Source organism: Bactrocera tryoni, chromosome 3 (genome assembly GCF_016617805.1).
Source record: "Bactrocera tryoni isolate S06 chromosome 3, CSIRO_BtryS06_freeze2, whole genome shotgun sequence".
Lineage (NCBI taxonomy): Eukaryota > Metazoa > Arthropoda > Insecta > Diptera > Tephritidae > Bactrocera > Bactrocera tryoni.
Window position 1 is genome coordinate 12652676 of NC_052501.1, and position 22629 is coordinate 12675304.

Consider the following 22629-nt stretch of genomic DNA (forward strand, 5'->3'; position numbering starts at 1 on the left):
CATACCATAGAAACAGACACTTTGTTGATCACCAATTTGACAGTGTGATTTTGAGTTTAAGCAAGATAATTAAAACAGTTAGGTCAGTTGTTTTGGAGATGACGCAATATAATTTCAACGTCATAAATATTTTCGGTCGATTCCCATAATTTAAAGCTCCAATACTCGGATTACTGACTTATGTGGCAATAGTACCCAATATCTGTCAACATTTTAATTAATTCAACTGTGACACGCTGCAGAATTGTCTTAACAAAGCACCATTTACTCTTTCTTTAAATTTACACGATCTCCTCGTCCAAACTTTTCCATAATGGTATCGTATGGTCGCTATTGCTAGAGTTAATCTTGATTGTCGATTAAAATCATTGCTAACTCATACCCAAATATACCATGTGATCAAATATGACTCGGAAAAAACCATTTAAATTGCGCCGTCAAACCAAATGGTATAATTTTCTAAGACTGATACAATTTTTCTTATGTTTCTGTGATGTTTGATCTTCACATTTCAATTATTTTCTATTTGGCGGCTTTTTGTTTATACAAAAGGTTAAAGATTTTTTTATGAAAAAAAATTAGCAACGAGTTTGCTTGAAATTTGGTGCTTCCAACAGGATCTCGACTATGGAATCGTTGTATATATTGCAGAAGTGCGACATGTATTCAGTGAAGTTCATGAAGTTAGCGAAAGCTTGCCTCATGCGAGGTGTTCAAACACCTCTGTTATTGACGATAACATCAAACATGCTAAAAAAACAGTGCTTGAAATCGACGTGTGGGCACTAAAGAAATAGCAGAGTATCTCGGCATCTATTATGGAACAAATGAACACATTTCGGTTAAATTTTTGGTTATGATGCATGTCAACGCTAGATTCGTAGAAAATATCTGAGTATTTCTCAAAACCGACATGGTAAAACAGATACTTGACAATAAATTCATCAAAAGCATCATTACTGGTGACGAGAGATGAGTTTAAGAATACAAGGAGCGTTCCAAAGAAAACAGGAATTTTTGAATCTTGTGCCCCCTTGTGGCGCCATCTATATATCGAATGGTGCGTTAGAATCTGCCCTCTTAATTGGTTGCCCTGTGAGAATTTTGTGACATTTCATTGATTGGAAGTGAAGTTATTGCATTTCAAGTGTCAGTATGTTTGTGTTATCGGTGCGAAAATGTGCTTCGAACAAAGATTCAACATTAGATTTTGTTTTAAAACTGGTAAAACTTTTACCGAAACGTTTCAATTGATGAAACAAGTTTATGGCGATGATCGCCTATCCCGTAGCAGAGTGCACGAGTGGTCTCAACGTTTTCAAAGTGGTCATGAGGACATATCTAAATGACGAACAAAATGTGGGCCAATCAAAATCCGTGATCACCGGAAATTCCATCGAAACTAACCATTAACCACTCCTCGTATTCACCTGATATGGCACCGTGCGAGTTCTTCCTTTTCGGAAGAATGCATTTGCAGTCAGAATAGTCTATTCTTAACACGATAAGCACGTAACCTCGTGACCTTAAGGTTTTAATTGGAAAATAGACAATATTCTGCAATAAGTATATCCATGCCCCATCTCTAAATATTATCGGAATATGTGTTGACAACATCTGACGCAAAGTGCTCTTAAGGAGACCTCTAAATAAGAAAATTCAACTTGAACTTACATTTCGTCACCTAAAATTCAAAACAGGTATCATCAAAAAAATTGCAATTGAGTTTACGATTAAGTACATCATATAACATATAAGAATGTAGCATAGAATTTTCAGCTTGCACTGTCAGATATAACCAATATATAATCATTTTATAACCAAAACTCAAATTTTGTTTCAATATGAGTGGTTTCTATTATGTCGTTTTTCTTTCGCCCATAAACTTATGAAAAGTGATGTTACGCTTTTTGCATTTTAGGTGACCATATATACTTCAAATGTCAGTTTTTTCTGTTGCACTTCTGTTAGCCTATATTAAGTTTTGTCATCTCATCCTGTACTTGAAAATCATTGCCATTATTTTCATAAAACCGAACTGGAAGTATCTCTCCCTCATACTTGTAGACACCGACCTCCTTTGACGAATCTGAGCGCTAGCAAATCTACTTTTAATGCGAAAGCAATCTATGTCTGCACAACGTAGATAGAAAGATGGGTAGGCCTTGGGTTTAGGCCTTTAGAAAGCCCACTCTGAAACCACCGAAACCCACGCTCTACAATGTCCTCTCTGAACTAACCTGTGCTCCTGATGAAGTTCATCAATTAAAAGTTTTATAGCGTATGTGCCACTTGCGGGACATCGAAATGAAACTCTCGACCGATAGTTGCGTTTATAGTCCTATAGAAAGCCTACAAATCGTTACATACTAAACTGCGTTTTTTAATAAAATATAATTATTATATTTTATGAAAAGTTGTGTGAAAAAAGAATAAATTAAATTTGAAGCAGCACCGAACTAACAGCAACTTATTTGAAACATCGATTGTATGTTCATTTCAAAAGCAAGACCGTTTCAAATGTTTCGTAATTTTCATAGTTTTCAGTCTATCTGTACTTTTCTTCTATTTTATTTGGGTCAAGCCTCTTATAATATTGCTTTTGATATGCACATCAAAACAGTAAAGCATTTTGCTTATGCCTCTGGCGCCTAAATGTAGGCAAGTGTCGAATTTCACACAACTCGCGAAAAACTATTTTCCAATTATTTCGAAAGCGCAAATTGGTGCTATAAAGTTCGGTTGCGCTTAACTTTGACTTTGTTGTGCGAGAAAGTTTTGTGAAATTGTTCTTGTGGTTTTAATTTCACTCGAACGATACTTCGGCATGCGCTTGTGGCTGCGCTGACCCTTTTGTTTTACGGCTTGAAAGCTGGAAGTTTATTTTTCCTTGCGTGTTGGCGGAATTGAGCTATCGGCTTTTAGACGATATCATGTTTTCTCTTAAGTGATTAAAATATTGCTTTGATATTTAGTAATATTATCACAAAAATGGCAGTATTAAACAACTTTAGATTAATATTGTACGGTTTAGTTAAATTTGTCATCTTACATTGAAACGTTTTATTGCGCACTTGCTAAATTTAACAAATCAGCCTAAATGTAGGCAATGTACAAATTTAGCAGAGACACACACCTAGCACAGCCATAATAATGAAATCGTCTATTGTTTGTGCCTATTACGCTTTCGCAAATAAAAGTAAACAAATCCACACTTTTCTTATCACCTTCCGATTCATTTATCGATTACATTAATGTCATACGAATTAATTACCACAAAAAAGTCAAACTTGGTTTCTTTTCTGCCACCGAAGCATGCAAACTAATTAGACTAATGATATTTCAATTTGTTCATAATTTGGCGCAATAAAAATATGAAAGTCAAACCAGTCAACAGAGAGAAAAGAGGAGCGCAAGCTAACAAGAAATGGGAAAAAATGAATGAACTTCTGCTTTTTATTGCCGCCAAAGGCGCATTTACACAAACCACAGGCGAGCGCGGTAAACTGTTGCAGATGATGATGGAATTGTGATTGCCGATGGCGCCGAGTGTCTGCATTTAATGTGAAATTTCATAGTAAGTAATTAAAATGCAGTTATGTTGGCTGGCAGCGATGACGCTGATGACAGCTGGCAGGCAGCAGAAATATTCAAATATTGCCAGTTGATCGTTTGGTTTGTGAAAGAGAGTTTGTCAAACTGACAGCATGAGTGACGATTCAAATGACAATTAAGTTGATAGAGACGATGCGCCGACTGACTGTTAGTTTCGGGCAGTGTGAGAAAAAGTTGAGTATATATATATGTACATACATATATTATAGTATCTGAGCTTGAGCTTATAGTATCTGAGCTTTTATTAATTTAGCACGTTGAGTTGAAAATTAAAATTTCTTTTTCAATTGAAGTGAAAATAAGCCAACTTTTACACTTTTATTTACTGTCAATTGAGCACATGCTTTAGAGAAAAAACTTAAAATTAATTTTGCGCGGTAAATTTTATTTCGACAATTATATTTTTCAATGAAGTAAACTAGTTTTTGGATAATGGTTTTGAAATGAGATTGAGCCCGTGTTTGGCTGTCTTAATTAAGACAAATTATTAATTCTGCAGGCAGCACTTCATTGCTTATATTTCGGAGTAATCCGGTACTTACAATGGGTAGACAAAAAAGTAATTTCGTATTTTGTCAGTAGATGTCGCTGCAGTCGTATAACTCCAGTGCTATCACTCACATTGTGTCATACCATGTAGTGTTGGAAGTGTATAATAAAAAGGAAAGAATGCCACGCAAGCCACCAATGAAATTTGTGAAGTTTACGGAGACGGTGCTGTACCAGTTCGTGTAGCACAACAATGGTTCGCTCGCTTCCCTTCTAGAAATTTTGATGTGAAAGATGCACCTCGCTTTGGTCGCGCCGTCATGAAAAACTCGATGAAATTATGGAAAAGATTGACCAGGACCGACACATAAGCAGCCATGACATCGCGAAGGAACTTAATCCACGCATAAATTTTAAACCATTTAAAAAATGCTTGCTACAAAAAAAGCTGGTTGTCTGGGTACCACATGAATTGTTTTTGAAAAGTTTAATGGACCGAATTAACATCTGCGATTCGTTGCTGAAACGAAATAAAATAAAACTATTTCTGACGCGAATAGTAACAAGAGAGAAAAAGTGGATCAAATACGACAATAATGTGCGAAAAATATCATGGTCTAAGCGTGGTAAAGCTCAACAAATAGTCGCAAAGGCAGGATTGACGCCTCGAAAGGTTATGCTGAGTGTTAGGTTGGATTGGAAAGAAATCATCCTTGATTCTACTTTTAAGTGTCAACAACTGATGATATTGAAGGAAGCAATCGAAAAAACGACCTGAATTAATCAAATGGAAGGAGCTTCGTCTTCCATCAGGACAACGCTAGACCGCACACATTTTTGATGACCCGACAAAAACTGGGAGAGTTTGGCTGGGAAGCTTTGATGCATCCACCATGTAGCCCTGACCCTTCACCATCGGGCGACCATTTGTTTCGGTCAATGCAAAACTTCCTTAATGAAGTAAAGTTGGCTTCAAGAGAAGCCTGTGAAAATTACATGTCGCAGTCTTTCGCCGAAAAACCAGTTTTAAATTAATGGAATAATGTCTCCAGCAAAAAAATGGCAAAATGGTATATATTTGGTTAAGTAAAGTTCATTATAAACATAAAAAAATTAGTTGAAGTTTGATTAGAACTACGAAAAAATTTTTTCGACTACCCAATATTTATTGATAATTTCTAATAATGCAGAACCATACACCAATCATAGGGAGCCTTATGTCATGCCACATGACATTGGTGCAGATCCTAGTCCATATAAGGTTCAAGGATATCCCGTAGTCTGCTCTTTGTATTGGCATTATTTGGAATTGAACACAATAAAATTCTACTCCAAGCCAACAAGCCGCTCCCACGACTGTCTAAGTAACCGGAACGGACCTGAATTTTTATCCAGCTGAGAACCGTCAGGTCGGCACAATTCCTCGAAATTGCTTAAAGAATGATATCTGTTGCAACAACAACAGCAAGAACATCTGACTGGTTGGCTTAAACTGACAAACGTTTTCGGGATATGTGGACTGATTATATATATATTTTTTTATTATTGGATTGCCGCTTTTAAATCGTTTGACTCCTTCCGAGTCTTTAAGACCTGAAACTGCCTATCTGCCCACGTTGGAGTAAATCCGAACAAAGTAAGAAGAAATAATATCGAATTTATATAGCGAGAGATATATCGTCTCAAAATTCAGTCGAAGCTGAAAATGAAACTCAACGAAAGGAAAACACGAAGAGACCGAATTTTCCAAAGATCATATTTTTTAAGAGCAATTACGATCTAAATCTGTCTTCAGTATCATACAAACTTATTACTGTCGAAAGCATATTTTTCTGAAGGTTTTAGCATATACTATCAAGTGCATTTTATACTCCGTGAACCTAAGAATGCCTCAAATCAAACTCACTGACCCCAAGAGAGCTAGTACTAATTTTTTACCCATTAAAACGCTGTCATCCATTTGTCATAGAACTAAATATTTTGCTTTCTTAATAAAAGTAGACCTCGTTGTAATCAACTCCATCACTTATCGGACTCCATCACTATATTTCCTATTCACTTGGTCTATTCAATACATAACTATAACTTTTGAAGAAGCATACTTTTGGCAAAAATATAAATGGAAATTAAAGATATCTCATTCACAACTCAAGACACCCCGCGTAACACCTATTTTAGCTTTAAATTAAAACTGATTGCATAAAATCGAGAAATTAAACCTTTGAATCAAAAATCTACACCCATGCCAAATGACCCTTACGCCAATAAAATGCAAAATTTCGCCTTAATTAAATGGCAAATGGCAAACGCAGCAGCCGCAGTTGGCAGTAAGCAGAAATCCACTGACCAAAGACCACATTAACATTCCAGTAAGACTAATAAAAGCCCCAAATGAGAACCAATAAAAAACAGAGATACACATACATACACACACACACACAAATCGAGGTAAGAACTGAAGAGTGCTACAAAATGTGTAATTTCTACGCACAACAACACAAGCTGCATAGCAATGGCAGGCGAAAAAGCGATGAATGAGCGAACGGCGAATGTGAAAAATGGAAATTCCAATCAGTAACCCGTTGCCTTAAAGTGTCAAGTGACTACGGAGCCACTCCAGCGCACGACGCAGGCGAAGCTGTGGCATAGACAATATAAATAATACGAAGATATTGCATAAATTTCATGCGCTGAGCGATTGAGTAGAAAGAACAAATATTTGTAGGTAAATACGGCGCGTGGTTGCTTAGTAGAGCGTGGCGTAGCATGCTTTACGGCGCACACAGCAACGCTATTAGATATGGAGCACACAGCAATTGTGAAAAAACGTGAATGAAATACGAGATAAACAGCAGAACGTGTATAAAGAAATACATACTTAGAAAATATACACATACATAAAAGTATATATATACGTATGCACACACATATACATGTACATACACAACGCTACATAAACAAATATATGTTTATACACAAATGTACGTCTAAACACAAATAGCAGCGACCGTGAACGCAGTCACGATTATTTGATTTGCTTACATTCTTTCGGTGGCGTCGCTGTGCACCGCACACTCGCACCGTATAACACCACCCCGCATAGCAGTCCTTGGTGGATCGCTGTGCTGTTTATTTGCACACGCTTTTATTTCCTGCTTTGAGTTTTGTAGATTTTTGCATTGAGTGGGCGAATGCCTGGCGCTCTTTGCGTGCGCCCGCTTTTCTAACGCTTCACACACACAGTCACATGCAGGCTGATCAAATTAATATTGGTTTTGATTTCACTGAATTTTGCTTTAATTCGTTTGTTTTTATAGCATTGAGCACACTTTGGCTTTATATGAATTTGGAAGTCACATTAAACAGAAAAAAAATACTAAAATGAAAATAACAGAACTCACACCCGCAACCGAGCTAACGGTTTAAGTTTGCCTTGAAAGCATAATTTCCAGAATCAACAGTTACGACTACCGTTTAATGTCCGAGAAAACACATTTCATCTCATAGAGAAGCTCTAAAATAGCAGTGACGCATCAAGGTCTCACAAATGCAGAAAATTTTCAAAAATCGCAAAATAATTTTTTTCACTCTTCTTACTAATTTATATTTCTTCGAAGTTTCTAAAACTCTTTCTTTCCACTATTCACTTCATATTAATTTCGTTTTTCCTAAACACACCACTTTTCACTAAACACCAAACCAAATATTTCGTAGTTGTTTGCATTGTCGACAGTTGTAAATAATTTTGCTTCGAAAAAATAGTGCACAAATATCTATTCGTTTGTTTACTGTTACCTATACATATATCTATCAATATATATATGTATATTTATATGCTAAAGTACGCGCAATATATTCCGGCTCAAGCGACTCTCTTTGTGAATATCCGGCGAAGCACTAAGGATAATTTCGTCTAATAGCAAACAGAGTCCTTGGCATTTAAGCTTTTGTATGAAGTGCGAGGCGACGAAAATAACGAAGATGTCGTGCATAAAACGAAACTTTGACGTCATCAAAATAGAGAGAGAGAGAAGCCGACAGAGAAAGAGAGAGAAGCTGAGAGATTAAGCTAGGTTTCGAAGCACTGAAAGCATACACAGTATGTGGAGAGTAACAGTGAGACAGAGAGAGAGAGAGTGAATAACATTGGGAGCGTAAATTGCCAAGAAAACAATAGCAGGTGTGGTGGTTATAAAGAGGGTGGTTGGTAAGCAAAGGGTGGATTATACGACTCATGGAAAAATTGCATAAAATGGAAGCGTGTTTTGAAACATTTTTCAAAAACAAAAATTTTATTTTAAATTAGATGCATTTTTCATAAAAAAGTTTTTAAGTATTTAAGAAAACATGTTTTAAGTCATGCTTAGAGTTAATTATTCTTGGCCCAGAAATTATAGATAAAATATTAATTATTCATCAATACTTATTTTGTCGTCTTTAAAGTAAACCCCACCAGTTGCCAACGATTTTTCCAGCCCTCCAAACACTTTTCATAAGCACTTTTTGGGATGGTCTTCAGCTTCTTTAGCGAATTTTGTTTTACCTCTTCGATCGACTGAAAATGGCTTCCACGGTGTGGCAGTTTCAGTTTGGGGAACAAGAAAAGATCACACGGAGCCAAATCTGGTGAACACGGCGGTTGATCGATGGTAAACATTGCGTTTTTGACTTTAAATATAACTCCTTATTGATATTCATCATGCATCAATCCACGATCATCGTAAAAAGCATCATCTTGACAACTTTGGCACGGTTTTTTGGTTTCGGGTCGTTTTTTCACTCCATTCCGATAATTATTGACTTGAAAAACTTACATATATTTCCATGTCTCTTCGGCAGCTATAATGCTATCAAAAAATCTGTGATCGGAATTCGCACGTTCAAACATATCCAAAGAGACCTGTTAACGGTACTCTTTTTGAAAAAAAATTTAGCTTTATCGAGACGAGTCGAGCAAGAACGCGTTTCATATCCAAAATATCCACCAAAATCATTCGAACGGTCTTGCGAGAGATGTCTCCTGCTTTCTCTCTAACACTTGCTTGACGACATTCAAGCACCATATCCTTCACATATTTTCATCAGCTGAAGAGGTCGAAGGACGTCCAGAACGAGGCATGTTTTCAAAGATCTCCACTAGTAGGCTTGAGATTTTGAAAAAAATTAATCACCGTAAGCCTTTTTCAACATTGCCAGCGATTCCGCACATGAAATTTGAGACAAATCCGTCATATAATCACTTTGCGGCTCGGAGCGATAATTTTAGCCTGGAACTGATAATAACTGAATCAATTCATAGATTTTACAAAGCACTCTCTTAGACTCTCTCAGTTCAACTACTTTCGCCGCAATGTGTGTGCGTACTCTTAATATTGGGATATATTACACTCAAAAAATGTTGTACCATAAAAAAGGTTCCAATGGTTTGATTGAAGAAGGTTGTCAAATATGAAAATACATATTAATATCTGATAAAAATTTAGTTGTATTTGTTTTAATAAATATTTCAGTAAATCGCTTCGATGGGAGATCAGGAATAAAGCTTTAGAATTGTAAAAGATACTAAATTTTCTATATAATTTTTACATATAGTACGTGAGCCCTTAACCGCAGAATTTCAGAGTATGTTCTTTGACAACATTGAACTGTAGTCAAATATTTATGTATTTTTTATAAAATTGTACTCTAACTACCCGCAAATTTCAGTTAGAATTATTATCTGAAGCCTTCTAAAATCAAATTAAAATACAATATAATACTCTGAAGTAGATGGTCCTCCTTAAAAAACAATTAACACTCTTATAATCTCAAAACGTACCAAGAAAACGGCATGAAACTCGCTCTCATGAGAGAGAATAAGATATCTTTAAACACAAATTCACATCTCACCACTTAACGTAATAGAAATTTCTCACTCAATCTACATCTTTTATATATTCCGTAAGTGATAGCTCCGCTCTTTTACCTTCCTTCTGTTTCTTTCCTTTTTGACGTGCGCTTCACCACCAGCAGTCACCATTAATTTGCCAACCATGCAATATTTATTTATGTACACCTGTAGCTCGTACGCTCAACAAAAAGGAAACAAAGCACAGTTGAGAGAAAATACACTCGCAAATAAATATAAAAAAAAAAGTATCTTAATTTTCTGCAATAGCTCTCTTTTGCTTCGCGTCCAGCCATGCTCATGCGCATTTCTCTCTCTCTCTCTCTCGTTTATGATAGAACTGTCAAAACTTTCTGCATTTGTTTACTTTTTATACAATTTCATTCCAGCCAACTTGTTTACTATATCCTACCAACAGGCAGACTCCAACACCCACTTGTTTCCTCATACCCAGCGGCAACACCCCAAGCTCATACCGCCGCCACGCTCTACTCTTCTCCAATTTAACCCACACAGCGTACGTTTTGGCTGCAGGCACGTTTAGCCCTTTTTCAAACTTGTCAACCTTGCTCGCGTTTTTGCGCGTTCTCCCATTCGCGAGGTCGCTTATACTGGTACATTGCCTGCGGCTTGTTGGCGTAAGCTAACTCGTGCTTGAATTTGTCATTTTTTACGCTACTTAATTTAATCAAAGGCTAATGCTTTTTTATATGTGTGAGTACTTTGGGTTTGGTTATTTTTTTTTTTTTTTGTTTGATTTCAGAATGGTTAAAAAAAATGAGGAACTCGCTTAGTGAAATGTCAGTTGGTCATTTATTAACTTGAACGTGTCTGATTTTGCGAGCAAAAATATTAATTTAGTCACATGCACATCTTCTATATGTACATAGAAAATACATGCCACGCTTTGTTCGTGATGAAGCCTTAAGCTACTGAACCGATTTTAGTAAAATTTAGCACACTGTGTGCAGTTGGATCCAACTTAAAAGAATAAACACATAGTTTATATCTCTATTATGTTATTATATCGAAAGTCAAAACAAATCGTTAGTTATATTATAATCAGGCCAATGTAAAATTTCATAAAAATATTTCTTATTTCTTTCCTACCTTACTATCTTGATTTTGCTCAAGCTAATGCTGTAAAGAGAAGAAAGAAAAGCATATTATTAAAGAATGTTCCATATAATATTATGTCTTATAAATCGATTTATTGCATTGCTATATAGCACAAATATATATGTATTTGAATATTATTCCTAAACCAAAGACCAAAACTGAGATATGCATACATTTTATATATTGCCCTTGATAGAAAATATTTTCAGAGAAGATCAAAGCCAACATCGCATTTAATTAAGGCTGGATTACACATTGTTATTAATAATTAAAGTTAATAGCTGAACAGCAGCAGACAGCTTCTAGACGTTAAGTCTAAGATTAAATATTTCTGTAAAGTAGTCCAAGAACACATAGTGTGTGCCTGGAACATACATGAGAGTTTCGCAACATAAACTAGTCACAGTGAGTTCAAAATAGCATCCCTGGAGGCTGGCTTGTTTAAACTGAACATTGAACTAACCAGCGTAAGTATGTCAGCCCTAGTCGAATCTGCGCAGTTTATAATGGGTCATTGAGTTTTATTAGCCTTAAGGTAACTATTTTTAAAACAAAATTTCCAATTGCTTCGGGAAGGCGCACCATCTTATTTAGACTATTATTTTATGAATGCGCGATCTTTTTGTCTAACTTTAGAATATATTAGCAAGCTGTGTTCACTCTTCCCACCTTTATTATACTGGATACTTTGCAAGTTGTTCAGAGATTTTGCTTATAAAATTTGTTGCTCCTAAGGGCTTGGAAAAAACCATCGGTACCAAAGACGTCAGCCACAAGGAGCATAAAACTAACATAAACACTTATATACCTGTTCGCAGGAGCAAATTCCCCCTCAATGAGTTTAGAACTGGCTGACCAAAAGACGGAATCTTACTTATAAGCACTAGACAAGTGGAGGAAAGTATATCACTCACCATAGGAGAGTGTAAGATTCATTCACATTCACAACTAAAGTATCTGGAAGTAATTATAGAATCAAGATTCAAATTTAAGGATCACCAAGAATACTCTGCAGGTAAAGCGAATAAAATCCTAAACGCCTTATCAAAATGATGGCAAATAAAGGCTACGCAAAGACGGCCGCAATATGGATCCAAGCGGTAGGCATTAAAGCATATGCCAGACAAATAAGCTCAGTGCACAGGCTGTCGACACTAAGGTGGGTGTTTCGGGCTCAATTAGCACTAGCTGTGCCAGCACTAAGAATTATCAGTGATTTCCGAACAATATCAGGTGACGCTGCTGAAGTAATAACTAGTATGATGCCCATTATACAAGCTATCCGAGCCGTCTATAAGAACCAAAAGAGAAGAGAGAGAGTCAAAAGCTTAACAATATGGCAGCAGCAGTGGCAAACCTGACTCAAAGAACGGTGGACCCACAGACTGATATCGGGCATCCATTCAGGGATCGGCAGAAGACATGCGTACCTGAATTTCCACCTAACCCAACTTCTAAGTGAACATGGGTGCTTTAGAAGCTACCTGTACAGATTCCGGCACGGCATTTGTCCAAATAGTCCGATGTGTTCAGAGTGCCTTGAAGGCTCTGAACATGTGATCTTTTATTGCCCTCGTTTCTTAAGCGCTAGGGTAAAACTGAAAACTACATTCGGTGGAGATTTAACGGCACTCATGTGTCAGTCCACTGAGACATGCTGTCAGCGAAGAGGCAGCCTCAATCCCCCTACTTGAAAATATACAAAAAAACGCAGGTTTATTTCCAATAGAATGGATACAACTTTCTTAGTTCTATCTGCTTTTATATATTAGGCGGCAGTTGTTAAGCAACGGATTGAGTATGTGGCTTCTAGTCGATTTATCATGAATTCAAATTCTTTCGAGTGTTCTCGGCAAATCATGTCAGTCTGCCGCGCATATCTTTGCAATGATAAAGTTTCTAATAAAATTCAACAACTGTCAACAGGTTTTTTAGAATAGTAAAACTTTTTATTTGTTACAAAACATGAAGACGTATTACATAAGTCTGTAATAAGCCTAAATGTAGTATGAAGTTTGAAGGGACACCCAGAAACTTAACACATCGAAGTAGTATATAATTGGGCCATGGCGCAATTTTCACATGAAATATTGAAATTATTATGACAATACATATACATTTTTGCCGAAAATTAAATTCTATAGTATATATACATATATCCAACAACAAATGATCAGTGAATTTCTTTTCATTCAAAAACATTTATGAACATTTTGTTTCAGAGCCCAAAATAAACTTTGATAAATTATTTATAAACCGTATTTTTTGGCGAAATAGATAAATACTATTTATTTAAAATCTCTAAATGAGTATGTATTAATATATTTATATGTGTGTAGTCCTTTTAACTTCATCAATGCCCTGAATTATTGAAATTCCTTCGTGCTGTTGCATGACATTTCAAATCAATGCAGAATATGAGCTGCAAAATATTATAATGCTAAAAGTTTATGTGTCATTTCATATATACAAACATATGTACATATGAATGTATGTTAAACGACTTTCCGCAATGTGTGAAGCATTTGGGTGTTAAGTCATTGCGTGACAAAATTTACATTTAAGTGCGTCCTTAAGAAAGCGATGGCTATCATTTTGTTTTCAATGTGAGCAGCTGCTCCTTTATAAATCGTTGTTTGTAAAATATAAATTATAATGCCTACATGTAATAATGTAGGTGTAATTTTCGATTTTATATTGGAGTGAAATATATAGTTGGAATAATCTGCCATAAAATAAAATTGTCAGTTTCATTTAATGGATTTTTGTTAAATTCACTCCTAAAGCAAAGTGGTTCATTGAGACCATCAAATATTAAATGCAATCAAATATTTAATTTATAATATACAATTGTTAGTATTAAGCCAGATTTACCATCTAATGTGCATTCTTATTAAACTTAATATGATCACTTCAGTTTACAAAGACCGAAACATATTCTTCATGTCATTTTATGCATTATTTTACCAACTTCGATTGCTTATCATAAAAAAAATGTTAGTTTCTCAAAGATTGCTTCCCGAGTTTCTTGTTTATGCATCACTAAGAATAATCTATAATTTTCGTATATAATTTGAATACCTTTTTGTACTATAGTTACACAAAAAATGTCATATTTAACATTCTCGCCAAGAAAAAAGAATTCAGTGATACCATCCTAGTCCTCTATTAACTCTCTCTATGAGAAATATTTCCTAAATTTTTGACAGCAAGAAGTATTAGAAGTCCATACATAACTCTCCGAGTAATCACCACAGAAGGAGAAAGTACAAATTATATTTACAAAGTGTGTCACTTACTTAGTTTCAATGCAAATCATCAAGTTAAATATATATGTTCGAAAGTCAAAGCCTTTCCCGATTATTTCGCAATAAAGGAAAATTATTTAAATGAATAGATGTAGACAAGCACAATCAAATAACTGGCAGCCACTAATAGGCACTTTTATGATTGCACACATACACACTTACATGAGGCAATTACTTATGCCCATACATCCACACGCGTTTCGTTGTTACTTTCATTGAAAAGCCGATTTTCATGCTCATTTTATTTTTGTTGAATTTCAAATGTTCAAGTTTCGGCGATAAAATCAAAAATGTCCTAAGTTAATGCAGCAATTTTTGCTCTGCTAATATTGTTCCATGAACATATACTATTATTTTATTTTTATATTGATGAAAATTAATTAAAGTTCATAATCTTGTTTGCTAACTTATGAGATAAGAAAAGCAATTTATACAGGAATGTTAAAAAACATGTAATGGCTTAACTATACTTAGTCCATTTTTGCAAAAAAGCAAATTTTTTGGTGCTTGAAATTTGCGACACAATTCAGCAGTCATGTTTTGTGTGCACTAACACAACAAATCAGCTGCCGGTGCAAGTAATCATTAACCCGATTTAAAATTGGTTTGACTTTTGCGGCACAGACACATTTGCCGTGGGTTATTTATGGGCCCAGACGATATTTGGAACGAAAATTACATGGTTATAAATATGCGGTATGTTCACTCGAAGCCGGAATATTCCCTGAATCCGGGAAAAAGCAACGGCTGGTGCTAATCAGTAAGGAAAAAGGAGAACCCAACTTGTCATCAGCATAATGTCCACTATGCTTGCTTGACACAGTCAAAAAGCTCTGAAAGGCTACCCAAACAACGTTATTAATGAAACTGGAGGGCTCTTTCCTAAACAACACGGCTTTATGCCCGGCAGCTCAACTCTAGGAGCTATAAAATGCGTCATTGAAAGTGTAGAAGTCGCACACCGTAGATGCCATAACTTCAAAATAATTGTGTTGTTGGCGACTTTAGATGTCCGAAACGCGTTCAACAGCGCTATACGGGTGGATATGATCGACGCTCTTGAAAATAGCTTTAAAATCCACGACTGCCTTAGGGTTGTGATCCGGAACTAACTTAGTAACAGAAAACCGCTGTACTAAACTAGAAAGGGATCACGGCAGATAGCGGTCACGTCAGGAGCAGCACAATGATCCATTCTCGGCACAGACTTGTAGAACAACAGCTACGACACAGCCAAATCGTACTTAATTGGCTACGCGAACGACATTGTAGCAGTAATTAACGCACGAGACACAGAAGAAACGCGAGGAAAATTTAATCAGGTCATGATACGAACGCAATCATGACTCGAGTCGAGTCACTCGACTTACACAACCTCCAGCTCACTACGGAAGAAAAGAGGTACTACGGCGAACAAATATGTACATACCCCTCAAAATAAGTATGCAAACAACTACGTATATTCTTAGGACACAAAAAGAAGTATACTACCTAGGCGGAAGACGGGCCTCAGAATTCAGCCAACACCGCCCAACTTAGCAGAGTAACGATCAAGATAGGGGGTCCAAGCGAAGGAAAGAGCATGCTCTTGATATCGATAATAATCAGTGTCCTATTCAATTGAGCTGAGATCTGGGCAGATGCGACCTTCTGCCACACTATTAAGGAAAAGCCATAAATAAGGAGAAGTCGACTTTTACACAATTCTGTTATCCGGTCACGGGTACTTCAAAAAGTACCTCCACAGAATGGAAAAAGTTGAAGAGCCGTGTCTATACAACGACGCGAAAGAAGATGACGCTGAACACACATTCTTTGTATGTTGAATGCTGGAGAGTGAAGCAGACAGCAATTTTGCTACGCAGTAAAAAGAGGGATCTGGACCAGGTCAATGAAAAAACTGGAACGCCACGCTGAAGCAATGCAAATGTGGTTTGTCGAAACCGCCGATATTGAACCACTTATAACTGTCATACAAACTGGCCGATTAAAATTCCATCCATGTATAGAAAGCTTTTCTTTTTGTTGAACGAATCCGAAAGCTTCTTTTTTTGTTAATGATATAGAAGATTCGTAGCAAAAGAATTTAAATTTTTCTTTTTTTTAATATTTTAGCGTTTGAAGAAACCAAACCATGGTCCCAATTGGGAAATTTGCTCATTTGTATTCTATATCGGCAATCGGCAACATTGTTTTTCACACTCGAATAACGGGATTTGCCTTAAAACTTTTAAATATATTTGAACTACTACAATCAAACCAGTAAATACAAAGTTGCACTTATGTGCACCCATACAAATCTACATATATACGCAAGCCCAGAGCTAATCATTGAAGCTGAGCACCATTTGCACGTGCTAATGAAAAGTGCTTTGCAAATTTTAATGGTTGTTGCAAGTCAAAAAGGCAAATCGATATGTTCACTGCACGCCCAAAGAGAGCGATTTGTTGTAGTGGTTGTAATATTTGTGCTGTGGTATTAGTTAAACGAGCAGAACAATGGTGCAAGTGGAGCAACTGCGTTAACAGATAATTTTCGTTTTTGTTTTTAATACGAAGCGGTGTGGAAGGGCGCGGTATGGAGTGAAGGCGTGCTGTGTGAAAACTTTACTACAAAAGTCCTTATGTTTTGCTGCACTACAGCTAAGCAATAACTATTGTGATTATTGTGTTGGTATACGTTCTTTGTTGTTATTGCTATTGTTGTTAGTATTGTTTGAATTCCTGGTGCAGTTGTATTCACACACTGAGCTTTAAGCACTGCATTATATTCTTAAATGTATGTATGTTATGTATACATCGCATTTAGTGATATGTGTGAAGTAGTTTTGGACTAGTTACAGACTAGTTGTTGTGATATAATTTCCATTAGTCAATATATTCTATCAACAATGTCGTCGTAAATGCCTTAGTACGAAGAGCTTGACAAGCTAGTCGGCAGGGGTGATGCTCGAAAGTTCTACGAAAAGATGCAGCAGCTAACAGAAGGTTTCAGGACCGGAGCATGCTCTTGTAGAACTCCCAGAGGTGATCTATTGACTGATGCTCAGAACATACTAATATTATGAAAGGAACACTTCTCCAGCTTGCTGAATGGCAGTGAAAGCATAACACCAGGAACTAACGAACCCGATGCCCCAATCGACGACTATGGAGCAGGCGTTCCATTGTCCGACCATGAAGAAGTTTGAATAGCAATTACCCGTCTGAAGAACAACAAATGGAAAAATCCTGGAAAACCAAAAACTGATCAGATACCACGCTCCAAATCTTGGAAAAGACCTGTAAAAAAAGAATCGACACACAACACCTCTTCGTCGATTTCAAAGCTGCTTTTGACGGCACGAAAAGGAGCTGCTTTTCGGTCAATATGTCTGAATTGGTATTCCCGCAAAACTAATACGGCTGTGTAAACTGACGTTGAGCAATCCCAAAAGCTCCGCCAGGATCGGGAAAGACCTCTCCGAGACGCACTATACCAATCGAGATTTCGGACAAGACCACTCCCTTTCGTGCGACTTCTTCTGCTTTCTCGCCGTTAGTTCTGCTTTCATTAAATGGATAAAAACGAAATATTTCCTGTGATCAAACAAACATTCGTCGCACTCGCGACTAGGCTCTCACGTCACTGTTGCCAATCATAACTACGAAGTCGTAAATAGTTTAGTCTGTCTTGTAACCAGCATTAGCACCAACAACCACGACAGCTCCGAAATTCAAGGCAGAATAACTCTTGTAAAGACCTCTCTCGTCTCATCATCCCCTCCTGAAATATGGTGCAGAGCCATGGACGATGACAACATCTGAAGCGTCGACGTTACGAGTTTTCGAAAGAAAGGTTCTGCGGAAGACTTATGGTTCTTTGTGGATTGGACACGGTGAATATCGCATTCGATTGAACGATGAGCTGTATGGGATATACGACGACATTGACATAGTTCAACGAATTAGGAGACAGCGGTTACTCTAACTAGGTCATGTCTTGCGAATGGATGAAAACACACTCCAGATCTGAAAGTATTCGACGCAATACCCACCGGGAAAGGCAGAGGAAGAGGAGGACATCCACTCAGTTGGATCGACCTGGTGGATTGGTGCCAAGCAGCGAAAGAACGACTGGCGAACTGTTTTAAACTCGGCAATAACGTCAATTAAGACAAAAAATCGGCTCAGCTTATCGTAAAAATAATTTATATATGTTCTCTTGCTAAACTCATTTATCCGTAAACTCGCGTTTACCATAATACTTCTCTACACCTGCTCATTTTGCGCTGTAAACTCGATTTTAACGACCACTTTGTTGTTTAATGATAAACTCTACGTACAAACACAGAGCTTACCAAAAAAATGTTGTCAATTTCATTACAAAAAAGCTTTTCGCAAAGCACACTTAACTAATACTTAGCCGCATGAGCTTTCATACGGAGCTTTTGACATTTTTTGGTAATCAGGAACAGTTCATGGATAACTCAAGTCAAACAAGGAGGAGTTTATCCTGCAGAATTTGATTAGTTCGTTAGCGAACTCGTTCTAAGAAACACGATACATCCACGATCGTCAAAGAAACGGGTTTCTCTGTAAACAGTATTTACTAAAGATTTAATTTAATTATTCTGCACTAAGCTTAGTACATTTGTGACTAGTTCCTTAATGAACTAGTAAAGGAATCTCAACACTTTACAACTAACTTTCTATTTGACTTATACTCCACCCAAGTAATAAAAGAAGAAAAGCAACAAATCTGCGTGAACATTGAATACTAGTTTGAGCGGTCGCAATAATAGTAAAACATGTTGCCACATACAACTACTGGTGTTGCACCTGCTAACGCATGTTGTGTCGATTTTGTTATTGCAGCTTGCGAAACGGTGGCAACAATAGCGCCACACATACACTAACTTACACTTTCAAATGGCAATGGCAGCGCCAAGTGCTTTAAAATACAACAGACAATCACTTCTTTATATGAGAAAAGACATGCGGACAGACAACCAAAGGCCGGGAAGACTCAGCAACGACTTGGCTGCCATAGACAGGCAACAGAGTATACTTACTATAAAATATATATACGAGTATATGTATGTATGAGTGAAACATATGTATACTGTCAGCCGACGAAGTTTCACAGCTGCTCACCTCTTTTTTCTGTCATACCCCTACTGCCAGCCGGCTACTCTCCACTATTTGCACTCGCTAACGGAACTGAGAAAAGTTGAAAATTTCACAACGGAAGTGAAACGCATTGAGCGCGTCGCTTGTTGTCTCGCTACAGCTTGCTTTGCAATATTATCACGGCGGCAAGACTGAAATTGCAAAAGGCAATTCACAATATTGCACTTGTGTAGCATTTGCGGTGGCCCGACGGTTACGCTTTCGTGCCAGTGGCATTGCTGCAAATGTAAAATATTAGAATTATTGCCTTTGAATTGGAAATAAGAAAAAAATCCGGGTGTTTCAAGAGTTCACAAAATGCACCGCAGAAGTGTGCTACATACTAAGTCAAAGTGGAGAAAAATACGAAATCTCAGTTGAAAAATTTTGGGGGCAACCGCGTTTGTTATTAAAGTTTAGTTAGTATTCAGAGTGCCAAAGCGGCAATAATATTAGACGTAAGTTGTGCTTCCATACTTTGAAAGCGTAAAGCAGAAGTTACACTTGCTTCCACTGAGGATTTTAGTGCTAAGGCGACCATTTAATGCACTTTATGTCGATTACTTAACGAAGATTTTATGTTATCTACTGTTAGTCGACAAAGACAATGTCGTACAAGTTTGAAGATCTTTCCTGGAGTTCAAGACTTTTGAGACTTTACCTCGCTCAAGCAGAACCTGAGTCCTACACATATTGAGCAAGAGTCACATAATCAGTGGATTGATAAATAGATATCCAACACACTCATGATATGGAGATGCCTAGCCAGGTAGATCTTGGGGCCACAAACCATGTATCATAAGATCTCGTGATCGTTAGGCCAATTGTCATATATGGAGCGGTTGCTTGGACATCCAAGGCAACACAGTCTTCGGTATGTCTTCAACTATTGATACTGCAAAGGCTCGTATGTGTCTGTACTTCAGGGACGATACGCACTTGCCCAACCGCAGCTCTTGAAGTGATGCTAAAGCTCACACCGCGGCATCAAGTGATCAAACAGATAGCGAAATATACCATACTGCTAATGACCGCAAAGGGAATATAATGTCCAATCCTCATCCAATAAAGGCCCTCGGGAAAGACACACGACTGGCATTTCTTTCCAGGGACGGCATAATGAAGAGGTTTAACTTTACAAAGAAGTTGAAAGTTACTCTCGGCAGCAGGGCGGAATGGAACGATTCCAAGCTCGACATACTACTGAGAGGCAGCACTATCCAGTGGTACACTGATGGCTCAAATTCATCCGACATTGGAGCAGGCATTGCGGGAACGGATATGAAACTATTGTTTTCCGAGCATCTTTCAAGCAAAAGTCTTTGCTATAAGTCAGTGTGCAGACATCCATCTCCACCGCAATTATCGCAAACAGGGGGCAATGAGTTGGCCCACGAACTAGCCCGCTCTGCGACAGCGTTCAGTATGCAGCCAGCTCTGCTTCGCACGGAGGATAGAGTGAGGAGAGAACTGTATTGGCAGCAGGCAGCAGGAATACGCCATGCAAAGCTACTTCTGGGAGGATACAACCTTGTAAGGCTTACGGTAATGATCAACCTCCTCCGAGACAAATTCCTCCTCCTTGTCGCGCTCTATGCAAAGGACTGCGATTCTGCGACATGGAACTGGAAACTCCAGAACACCTGATTTTGGATTGCCCCGCAATTTTTAGAAGCAGTTTGCTGGACCTTTGTGACCATATGTGATATACGGGAGGGTAAGATAGACAATCATCAACCATCCTGAGTTCAGTTTAGTTTTTTAGGGTACTGAATATGGGTATTATTATCAAATATTATGGTTGCGTAGAAGCTCCTAGAAGAATGTAGATGTTTTGCTTTCGAATGATAATAACTATTTCCTATTAAATTTAAAGTTTCTGTGTTTGTTCTTTAAAAAATTAGAGAATGTCGAAATGAATAACAATTTAAAATATTAAGCATAGTACGCTTTAGTATTTTTTTCCCTAGTAAACGGGATTTTCATCGGAGTTTCTAAGAAACTTATCCTATAACACGGTTGAGCCGAAGCTAAAATACGCTTTCCAAATAAAAAAAATTTTCCATACAAAATGTTGGTTTTGATCTGTCGGCTTCTGTGGATATTCTATATCCCAGAGTGGTTCGAGATCAACGGTTCCGCCAAATGAGCAACTTAATCGGGAGAGAAAAAAATTGGACCTCCATCTCAAAAATTTTCCATAAATATAATTTGTATATACATAATTTAAGCTAACCCCAACGTTTCCTTCTTTCGCATTCTATCAAATAACTGTTAACCCTTTCCACCAACGACACTGTGTGTCGACAAATTGACAAGCAAAGAATTGCTGTTTCTTCTTTGAAAGATATTGTAATAAGAAAACAAGCCTTTTGTTAGCCAAACAAAGACAACAAAGAAATTAAAATCAGCCAAAGTGAGATACGAAAAATAAAGGCAAACAAGCGAACCATAAAACAAAAGGATATTCTGCTGAAAACTGGCGGTAGCCCACAGCGTGTTAAGCATGTTTCGTGTACAAAAAGAAAATGAAAATTGAAATTGGCAGTGAAAATTTAAATAAGTTATTGGTTTATGTGCAAAAAGCTGTCTAAATGCCGGAATATTACTTGCATTTTCAAATATACTATATAATCCGGTAAGCTATAATACTAAACAAGTTTGAACAACTTCTAAATACAACTGACATTTGATGTTATTCATTTATTTATTTTCAATTTGTGCAGCACTTTTCAATACTTTTAGCCGAAAAACACAGTCAATATTTCTGCACTACTTACTCAATACGCATTGTTGTGCTCTTCATTGCCTGCCATTCGATTTATAACGGATTTTATTTTTCACTGATATATTTCAACATATTTACATACAATTGTACATGTGATGGGTCAAACAATGGCATAGTTGTTGCTTTTGTGCTGCAATGCGTTATGTTGGCACGCTTTACAAGAAGAAGAAGCACAACCAAAAATAAAAAAACAAAAACACAACTTCATGCGAGCACAATTGCTGCTGCCGGGGGAGGCGTGAAGACAAAAAGTCCAAATTGAATCGCATACA

General features: G+C 37.1%; 1 protein-coding gene across 9 annotated transcripts in view; it reads right to left on the minus strand.

Annotated features, from left to right (window-relative positions):
• LOC120772533 (kazrin) overlaps positions 1–22629 on the minus strand; it is a 275757-nt gene that overhangs the window by 125193 nt on the left and 127935 nt on the right. For 4 of the 9 annotated variants that reach the window (XM_040101206.1, XM_040101207.1, XM_040101208.1 and 1 more), the window contains exon 1: positions 7147–7938. The gene's annotated coding sequence lies outside the window, so the exon portion shown is untranslated. Of the gene's footprint in view, positions 1–7146; positions 7940–11101; positions 11132–22629 lie in introns of those variants that run through there. The other 5 variants (XM_040101203.1, XM_040101205.1, XM_040101209.1 and 2 more) reach the window with 3 other exon arrangements.